This window comes from Meriones unguiculatus, chromosome 9 (genome assembly GCF_030254825.1).
Source record: "Meriones unguiculatus strain TT.TT164.6M chromosome 9, Bangor_MerUng_6.1, whole genome shotgun sequence".
NCBI lineage: Eukaryota > Metazoa > Chordata > Mammalia > Rodentia > Muridae > Meriones > Meriones unguiculatus.
Window position 1 is genome coordinate 109,473,393 of NC_083357.1, and position 10,209 is coordinate 109,483,601.

Sequence of the window (10,209 nt, forward strand, 5' to 3'; positions counted from 1 at the left end):
TACTCCTGTCAGGGTTGCCTTATTAGGCCACAGAGAAAGAGGGTCTAGAGAGTCCTGATGAGGCCTGATAACTAGGGTCAGATAGTAGGGGAGGAGGACTAAGGGAGGGGCATGGAGATAAAAGGGAGGGAGGCTGGGACCAGTAGGAGATAAGGGAGGGGACTACAGCTGGCATACAAAGGGATTAAAGTATAATTAATAATAATACTAATACTACTAATAATAATATTTTTAAAAAGTAAAGAGTATAAAGGAAATTAGATTCTATGAAAGGAAGGTGTATTGGAGATGGAAAGTTTTATACTGAGAAGGCAGTTACGCAGTGGAGTAGATTATAGAGCACGGACTGTGCTCTAAATAAATGAACAACATACAAACACAAAATATAAAACACTATTTTGTAAAGAAATTTTGAAATATAAATCTAAAGTTTTAAAGTTGGTGGGCAGTCATTCTGCGTGTCTTGATAAGGCGTCATGAGCATCAAGGTAAAAAATTCTCTCTACTGTGTGTTTATAAGAGATCCTTCTCTTTGCAGTAACAGCAGTGAATACAGAGACTGGTGGATGACTACAGTGCTGAGAATACCAGATTACTGATTACTCTTCCATCAATAAGATGTCTGCATGGCCCCCTGTCATATCTGGGGTGGATTAGGAAAGAAGAGACAGATAATGTAAATTTTGGAGACAGGGACAGTTGTGGCAAGCTCCTACCAGCTAGGTAGGCCATAGCCATGACCATCTCCAGTTACCTATCAGTGCTGGCTTGTACAAGATTGGGCCTTTTGGGACAGTCAGAATCAGGGAGATGAGCAGAACATCCTCCTCTCTGTTGAACTAATGCAGGATACAGGAGTCATGAGTGACTCATGATGAGCCCAGCAGATTTCTGTTAAACACTGTGGGTTACAAAGTAATATAAAAAACATGCACATGAGACATTTATTTGTTGGGTACAGGTAGAGAGCTAACAAGGTGTGCAGGGAGGAAAGTAACGGTCAAGAAAAATCAGGTATTGTGTAAGTGCATAAAATTTCAAGGAACATATTTAATTAATAAAAGGTAACATAAATAAAAGTTGGCCTATTCTCCAAGAAAGATTAAGTATGTCCAGGGGGATAGAATTTTAGTTAGTGTTATTATAGTTAGCATTTATTAGCTTCAAATGGGTTTCTTACCAGTAAAAAGTAAAATATAATTAATTTATGACAACTTTATAGTGTGACTGTACTTTTTCCCACTAGGATTTTATTTGTGATTCAAAACTGGTTTTATGTACTAGCTTATCTCAAAACACTGACAAATGACTTCTGGTGAGCTTTGGCAATCTTTACCAAGGCTGTTTATTTTTTCCATATACTTTCTCTTTTCTGTACTTGGGCATTACAAAATATGTTTTTCATGTGTTAATACAAACAGTTCAGCAATGTTTTTACAGGACACCCAAGTATTCCATATCTAAGTGTAGGTCAAAAGGAACTGTGAAAATATTTTAAAATTTCTTGGAAGTCAATGTACTTTCATTCTTCATTTAATGTTTAATATAATATGTAGCTTAATATAATTCATCATAAGTGTATCGAAATATAAAGGTTTTATAACATCCCTAATTCCTGCATGACACATGGATTCTGACAACTAATTTTCTAATATTTTTCAATTTATGACAATTTTTAATTTCAATTTATAATTACTTTTTCTAACACATGATAGCTCAAGACTAAATTTCACTTGTTCAATCCTGTTAAGCACATATCGGCATACACACTGATGTTTTGAACATTTTTTTGAATTGTATCACATAATATAAGCATTATTTCTTATTTTTTAGATATTACTTTTATAGTACATAAAGCACTTGTGATATTTATTAAAAAATAGTTTAAAAACCACAAGGATTGAGAGTGAGTCATTTTCTTGTTGTATCCTATTTGTTTTATTCAACTTTTGTCTACTACTTATTTCCATTTATCTATTCTTGGAGCTACTAGGGATTGAGTGCTATATAATTGTAAGATAGCCTCACCACAGCTTTGCTGCGACTTAACACCATAATTATGCATATACATGATGCAAAGAAAAAAATCTTCACTAACCCTTTATCTGACAGAGGACTAATATCCAGTATATACAAAGAACTAAAGAAGCTGAAAAGCAGCAATCCAAGTAATCCAATTACAAAATGGGGAACAGAGCTAAACAGAGAATTCTCGACAGAGGAATATCGAATGGCAGAAAAACACTTAAAGAAATGCTCATCCTCATTAGCCATCAGGGAAATGCAAATCAAAACGACCCTGAGATATCACCTTACACCCATCAGAATGGCCAAGATGAAAAACTCAAGCGATAACACATGCTGGAGAGGTTGTGGAGAAAGGGGAACCCTGCTCCACTGCTGGTGGGAATGTAAACTGGTACAACCACTCTGGAAAGCTATCTGGCGCTTTCTAAGACAAATAGGAATAGTGCTTCCTCCAGACCCAGCTATACCACTGCTAGGTATATACCCAAAGTTTGTTCAAGTACACAAAAAGGACACTTGCTCAACCATGTTTATAGCAGCTCTATTTGTAATAGCCAGAACCTGGAAACAACCCAGATGTCCATCAACGGTGGAATGGGTACAGAAATTGTGGTATTTTTATACAATGGAATACTACTCAGCAATCAAAAAGGAGGAAATCATGAAATTTGCAGGCAAATGGTGGGATCTAGAAAAGATCATTCTGAGTGAAATATCCCAGAAGGAGAAAGACAAACATGGGATATACTCACTTATATAGATCTATAAGATATGATAAACATAATGAAATCTATACACCTAAAAAAGATAATCAATTGAGCGGACATGGGGTAAGATGATCAATCCTCATTTAGAAAGACAGATGGGATGTGCATTGAACGTATGACAGGAGTCTACTGAGCGCATCTGAAAGACTCTAACTAGCAGTGTTTTCAAAGCAAAGACTCATGACCAAACCTTTGGCAGAGTACAGGGAATCATAAGAAAGAAGGGGAGTTAGCCTGATGGGGAAAGGATAGGAGCTCCACAAGGACCAAATATATCTGGGCACAGGGTCTTTTCTGAGACTGACATTCAACCAAGGACCATGTATGGATATAACCTAGAACCTCCACTCAGATGTAGCCTGTGGTAGCTCAGTAACCAATTGGTTTCCCAAAGTGAGGGGAACAGGGACTATTTCTAACAGGAACTCGATGACTGGCTCTTTGGTCTCCCCACCCCCGAAGGGAGGAGCAGTCCTGTTAGGCCACAGAGGAGGGCTTTGCAGCCAGTCCTGAAGATACCTGATAAAACAGGATCAGATGAATGGGGAGGAGGTCCCCCCCATCAGTGGACTTGGAAAGGGGCACGGTGGAGATGAGGGAGGGAGGGAGGGAGGGACTGGGAGGGAATGAGGGATCGGGACACGGCTGGGATACAGAGTTAATAAAATGTAACTGATAAAAAAAATAAAATATAAAAAAAAAGAAAAAAAAATAATGAACAAAAAAAAAACAAAAAAAAAAAAGAAAAAAATCAATCATAGAATTAAAGACCTATGAGTTATAGAAAGTGTTTTGAAATGTTTTTTAATGTATGTGTGTTGTGTGTGAGTGGGAATTGTGAGGTTGTGTGTGTGCTACAAGTATGTAGGAAACCCAGAAAAACCCAGGAAACCCAGAGGGCATCAGATCCTTCAGCATTAAATCATTGCAGGAAGTTGTGCATTGCCTGACATGAATGGCTGGAACCAAATCCATATCCTCTGGAACAACAGCAAATGCTCTTAACCACTCTACCGTCTCTCATGAATGGATGGCACTGTTGATTGCACACTTAGTTAAAGAATTAATAATTAGTTACAGAATTAACAATTGAAGAACAACTGTCTGGTTATCACTGGCTACTTGGAAAGCAAGAGAGACCAGAAACTTTGCTACATAAGAAATTCAAATAAAGTTAGTAGGGGAAAGAATATAGACTTCCTGCTAGGACCACCAATAAGAATCACAAATCTGGACAAGTAGTGTTGGCACACACTTTAATCCCAGAACTTGGGAGGCAGAGGCAGGCAGATCTCTGTGAGTTTGAGTCCAGCCTTTTATACAGAGTGACCTCCAGGAGAGCCAAGGCTACACAGAGAAACTTCCCTCCCACCCTCTTCCTCTGCTATTACACACACACACACAACACACACACACACACACACACACACACACACACACACACACACGGAGCTCCCTTTCCCATCTACCCTAGTTCATTCAAGTTGCATCAAGACTGAGTCTGCCCTCTTCCCCTGTGGTCAGGAAAGGTAGTCCCGCCAGGAGGGAGTGATTCAAAAGCTGGCAAATGAGTCCATGTCAGATATAGTACCTTCAAAACAGATGCTGAGATTCATAGCCAAACATTGGGAGATATGGAAAAGTGAGAGGAAAGAGAAAAAAGATCTGAATATGATAGGAGCTCGACAGGTAGAGCAACAGAACCAACACATCAGGGCCCAGAGGAGCTTGGTGAGATTGAAGCATCAACCAAGGACCATGCATGAACTGGACCTAGGTCCACAGCAAAGATGTAGCAGATGGGCAGCTTAGGCTTCATGTAGGTCCTCTAATAAGGGAAGTAGGGACAGGATCTGACAGGGACTCATTTAACAGTATTAAATGTAGGTGTTCAAGTAATCCAAAATGGTTGTGATAAGGTATTAAGACTGTTGGTATCAGATGTAAAATAACCTTTAAAAACATTTATGAGTTTCATTTAGACTTTCTCATTTCCTTGTGATATTTCAGTGCATCCTCGTTTACGTGAGCTAATAATATATTGCACATATAACAAATATGTATATTTGTTTAATCATCAAACATATAAATTTTTATAATTTGTTTGGTAAGTTGGCTAGTTTTATTAATGCTTCTGGCATTGTCTGATCATTTTTATTTTGCTGATCTTAGCATACATGTCCCTTGTCTAGAGATATATACATCTATTTTCTTCTAATTTTACTTGGCATTTTATGTTACTTTGACCTTATATACATCATACAGCTGCAACTTTGTAAAATTTAATTTTGCTTTATTTTTATCAACACCAAATCAGGAAGCTCACAACTGTTTATAACTCTAATTGTACACAATCTGATGTCCTGTCCTGGTATTCATGGGAACCGGCATAGTTGTAGTACAGTTACATAAGTACACACTTATTGGGGATGGAAATGTATACCACCACTTTGGAAATCAATATGGCACTTTCCCAGACATTTGGGAATAGTTTTACTTCAAGACCCAGCTACGCCACTCCCGTTCATTTACGCAAAGACGCCCATCCCACAAGGACATTTTCTCAAATATGTTCATAGCAGCTTTATTTGTAATAGCCACAAACTGGAAACAACCTAGATGTCCCTCAACTGAAGAATGGATAAAAAGTATTCCATTTATGGAATGGAATACTACCCAGCTATTAAAAAACAAGAAGATCGGAAATTTTCAAGCAAATGGATGGAACTACCAGAAGCAGAAAGACACACATGGTATATTCTTGCTTACAAGTGGGTATTAGCCATATAGTACAGGATAACCATTCTTCGATCCACAGACCCAAAGGAGCTAAGTAATGAGAGCCCAAGGGAGGATGCTTGAATGTCTCTCAGAAGGGGACACAAAATAGACATTGGAATGGAAAAAAAGAGAAAACTGAGTGAGAGAGGGGTAGAGAGCTAGTGAGTGGAGAGCAGGGGTGGGAGGTGAGAGGGCTGAGAGGGAAACCAAAGGGACCAAGGGGGATCTCTGGGACAAGCTGGAGATCTGCAACAGGTAGGATCCTGGGATATGTGGAAGTGACTCTAGCCGAGACTCCTAGTGAAGGATGTGGAGACTACGTGGCCATTTCCCGTACACAGGCTGGATTTCCAGTGGAAATCCACAAATTTACCCTGCCGACAAAGTTTGCAGGGATAAAAATGAAGCAGAGATGGAGGGATGGTCCAAACAATGACTGGCCCAACTTGAGTCCTACTCCGGAAAACCAATCCCTGACACTATTACTGATGCTTTGATGTACCTGCAGACATGACGCTAGTATTATTGTCCTCTGAGGGGCTCTTCCAAGCAGTGAATTAAAACAGACTTAGAGACCCACAGCCAAATGGAGCTGAAGGGTCTTGTGGAAGAGTTGAGGGAAAGATAAATGGACACAGAGGGGACAAGAACTCCACCAGAAGAACAAGATAGACAACTAACCAAGGACCATGGGAGCTCTCAAACACTGAATCACCAACTAAAGAGTGTGCAAGGTCCCTACACTTAAATAGCTGATGAGCAGCTTGATTTTCATGAGGGGCACCTAGCCTTTAGAGTGGAGGCTGTCTCTGACCTAGACTCTGTTGTCTGCTTATGACTCACTTTTTCCTAGCTGGGCTGCCTTGTTGGGCCTCCGTGGAACAGGATGTGCTTAGTCCTAATGAGACTTGATTTGGTTGGTGAGGTGGGTTTCCCTTTCCTCAGAAGAAGGGGAGGGGGGAAGAGGAAAAAAGGAGATAGGAGAATGGGACCAGGAGGAGAGGAGGGAGGGATTGCCATAGGAATGTAAAGTGAATAATAAAATATGTAAAACATATTTAGCTTTTTTTTAGCGTTGAATTTTACATATGATGTTTAAAAGCTAATCTGTTTAAATGCTCCTTATGTTGATTTTTTTAAAGTAAATTCTATTTTTTAAATGGAAATTAACTGGTATTTTGTAGACAATGGTGATTGGTACTTAAATATGTGCTTGAGAAAGAGTAACAAATATGGGAACCAAAAAGCAAGAAAGAGATCTTGAAAACCTTTCTGCTCTACTAATTTTCATTTGGCATTAGAATCTTATACTTTCCTAAATATCATGCTGAACACATAAGAAATAAAGAAAATCCAGTATTACCACTAGGTCACATTTTCTAGATATATTTTACTTGCATAACTAATACATCACAAATTTCCTCAGCTTCTTTTCACATATATATTATTTAATACTTCACAACAGAAGAGTTTTTATCTTTTATCAATATTATCTATTTATTTTAAGTGTAATGTTTTTATAGTGGAAAATGTGTATATTTAGAATTAGCCAACTGGATTCAGTTTAGATGATCCCAATCCTGTTATCAACATCCAGAGCATGATAATCAGGAGCCAACTGAACATACACATCTTATCTCTATTAGGCCTTATCAGGGTATTGAGTTTGGCCACATCAGTGCAGAAGAGTTTCTTCTACCTGTTTGATCTGGTGCTTGGTGGCCTTGACATCCACAATGAGCACAATTGTGTTGTTGTCCTCTATCTTCTTCATGACTGACTCGTGGTCAGGGAGCATTTGGTGATGGCAGGAGTTTGGATCGGCTACACTGGCAGTCCAACTGCTCTGCTGCTGCTTCTCTGTCTTGCAGAAACGGTGTAATCCCTCCAAAGAGCTATTAACACTCTTCAGAGACAGTCTGTTCTCCCTGGCACTCCCAGCTGGACCTGGATCCTGCAGCCCCACCCATTCCAGATTCTGATTCTCTCTTCTCAGCTCTGTGTCCAGCACTCACACCCAAACACCCCAAGGGACACAGCAGAACACAGAACCACACTAAAGCAATTATGACAAAAATAAAGCTAACATGAAGGCATTGAATTTTGTGAATTTTAAAGTAAAAGAAGCTGACAAATAGAAGACTGAAAAAATTGAAGGCCAGAAATGTGTGGCTGGGTGATGATTCAACAGGAATGAAAAACTACGTAAGAACAGAGCAGGTAGAAAGAGGAAAAGATTTATCTGTATTTTCTTTTTTCTTTTCTTTCATTCATTCATTCTTTCTTTGTTTTACTGAGAGGTTTTTACTTGGACAGTTTTACAGAGACAGGTTGCAGAGAAAACAAGCTAGATGCAGGTGAAGACTGAACAAGCCAGAGAATGAAAAGGAGCCAGAAGATTAAAACATACCACCAGAACTAGTTTAAGACCAGGCAGAACAATTTATTTAGAAGCCAAGAGAAGCCAGTTTGAATTGGTCAAATTGGAGAGGAATTTGAGCAAGAACACTTGAGTTGAACCAGCCAGTGAGAGTTCAGAAAAAGTTAGAAAGGCTTGGGAATGGCTCTTACCTCATACATTCATCTGAATAAACAAACAAACAAACAAATAAATACTTTTTCAATCTCAAATTATATTACTAATAGAATATGTTAAGGGTTATGTTGATAATAATGTCCACATTATTGGTTTTCACAGTAATAGTGTATAATCCTAGAATGACAGAAGCTAAAGCAAATGTATGAAAATAGAACTAACACATCAATAAAGAGATGAGTGCAAAAAATGTTGAAAAGGGCTGACTATCTCAGTAAACCATTTATTCCACAATAAGTAGTTTTGATTTGCACTTTGCTGATGGTGAAAATTATGAGCATTTCCTTAAGTATTTCTTGGTCATTTCCTTGCACTTTGCCCTTTCTCCTTCTCTCCCTTCCGCTCTACTTTCCCCCCAGGACAGGGGAGCCCCCTCCCCCAATATAAAACCTCCTTAGCATATCAAATCACATCAAAACCAAACTTATCCTCATTCCATGACCAGGCGAAGTGGTACTGCCAGGGGGAAGTGATCCAAAAGCAGGCAATAGAGTCTATGTTGGAAAAGGTTCCCCACTCTCTACTCACCAGGAGCTCCATATGAAGATAAGGTCGCCCACATGCCACATATGTGCAGAACACTAGGCCCAGACCATGCATGCTCCTTAGTTGATGTCTCAGACTCTGTAAGCCCCCATGGTTAGTTGTCTCTGCTGGTCTTCTTGTGAGGTTCCAGTCCACTCAAGGTCCTTTCATCTTTTCCCAACACCACCATAGGAACCCCAGAGCTCTGTCCCACTTTTGGCTGCAAGTCCCAGCAGCTGTCTTGATACACTGCTGTCTGGAGTCTCCTTGCACTCTACATCATCTTACCTCACTTCCTTAACTCTGCCCCTTGATCCAAACCTATAAAATGGGCTGCTTAATTCAATAAACCAAGTTCCCACTTCAACAGTCCTCCCACCTCAGTATTTCATTTCCTGGGGCATCCATGGAGGTCTCCTCCATCTACACTCGCCATCCCACTCAGCCACAGAGGGTGTCCAGCTGTACTCGCCACCCTCCTTTCAGCTCTACCAGTCCTGCTAGGCCACAGCGGAGGACTTTGCAGCCAGTCCTGAAGATACCTGATAAAACAGGGTCAGATGAAAGGGGAGGAGGTCCTCCCCAATCAGTGGACTTAGAAAGGGGCAGGGAGGAGATGAGGGAGGGAGGGTGGGATTGGGAGGGAATGAGGCAGTGGGATACAGCTGGGATACAGAGTTAATAAATTGTAACTAACAATAAAAATTAAAAAAAAAGAAAGTAGGGTTTAAGGGGTTGAGCATTTTGGCAAGAGTCCTCCCTTTTGATTATAGTAGGTTTATCCTGTATTATATGTCTATATGAGTGAGTATATACCGTGTGCGTCTTTCTACTTCTGGGATAACTCACTCAGAATGATCTTTTCCAGATCCCAACATGTACCTGCAAACTTCATGGTATCCTTGATTTTTATTGCTGAGTAATATTACATTGTGTAAATGTACCACAATTTCTGTATTCATTCCTCCATTGAGGGAGATCTGGCTTGTTTCCAGGTTCTGACTATTACAAATAAAGCTGCTACAAACATGGTTGAGCTAATGTCCTATCCAAAAAGCAAAGAGGATGGACATCAGAAGAAGGAGAAAAGAGGGAACAAGTCAGGAGCCTGACACAGAGGACCACTGAAAGGCTCTGCCCTGCAGACTCTCAAAGCAGATGCTGAGACTTATAGGCAAACTTTGGGAAGAGTGCAAGTAATCATATGAAGAAGTGGGAAACAGTAAGATCTGTAGAGGACAGGAACTCCACAGGGAGAGCAACAGAACCAAAAAATCTGAGCACAGGGTTCTTTCCTGAGACTGATACTCCAACCAAGGACTACACATGGAAATAATCTAGGACCCATGCACAGATGTAGCCCATGACGGTTCAGTATCCAAGTAGGTTCCATAGTAATAGAAAAAGGGACTGTCTCTGACATGAACTGATTGGCCTGCTCTTTAATCACCTCCCCATGAGGGGAAAGCAGCTTTACCAGTCCATAGAAGATGACAATGCAGCCACTCCTGA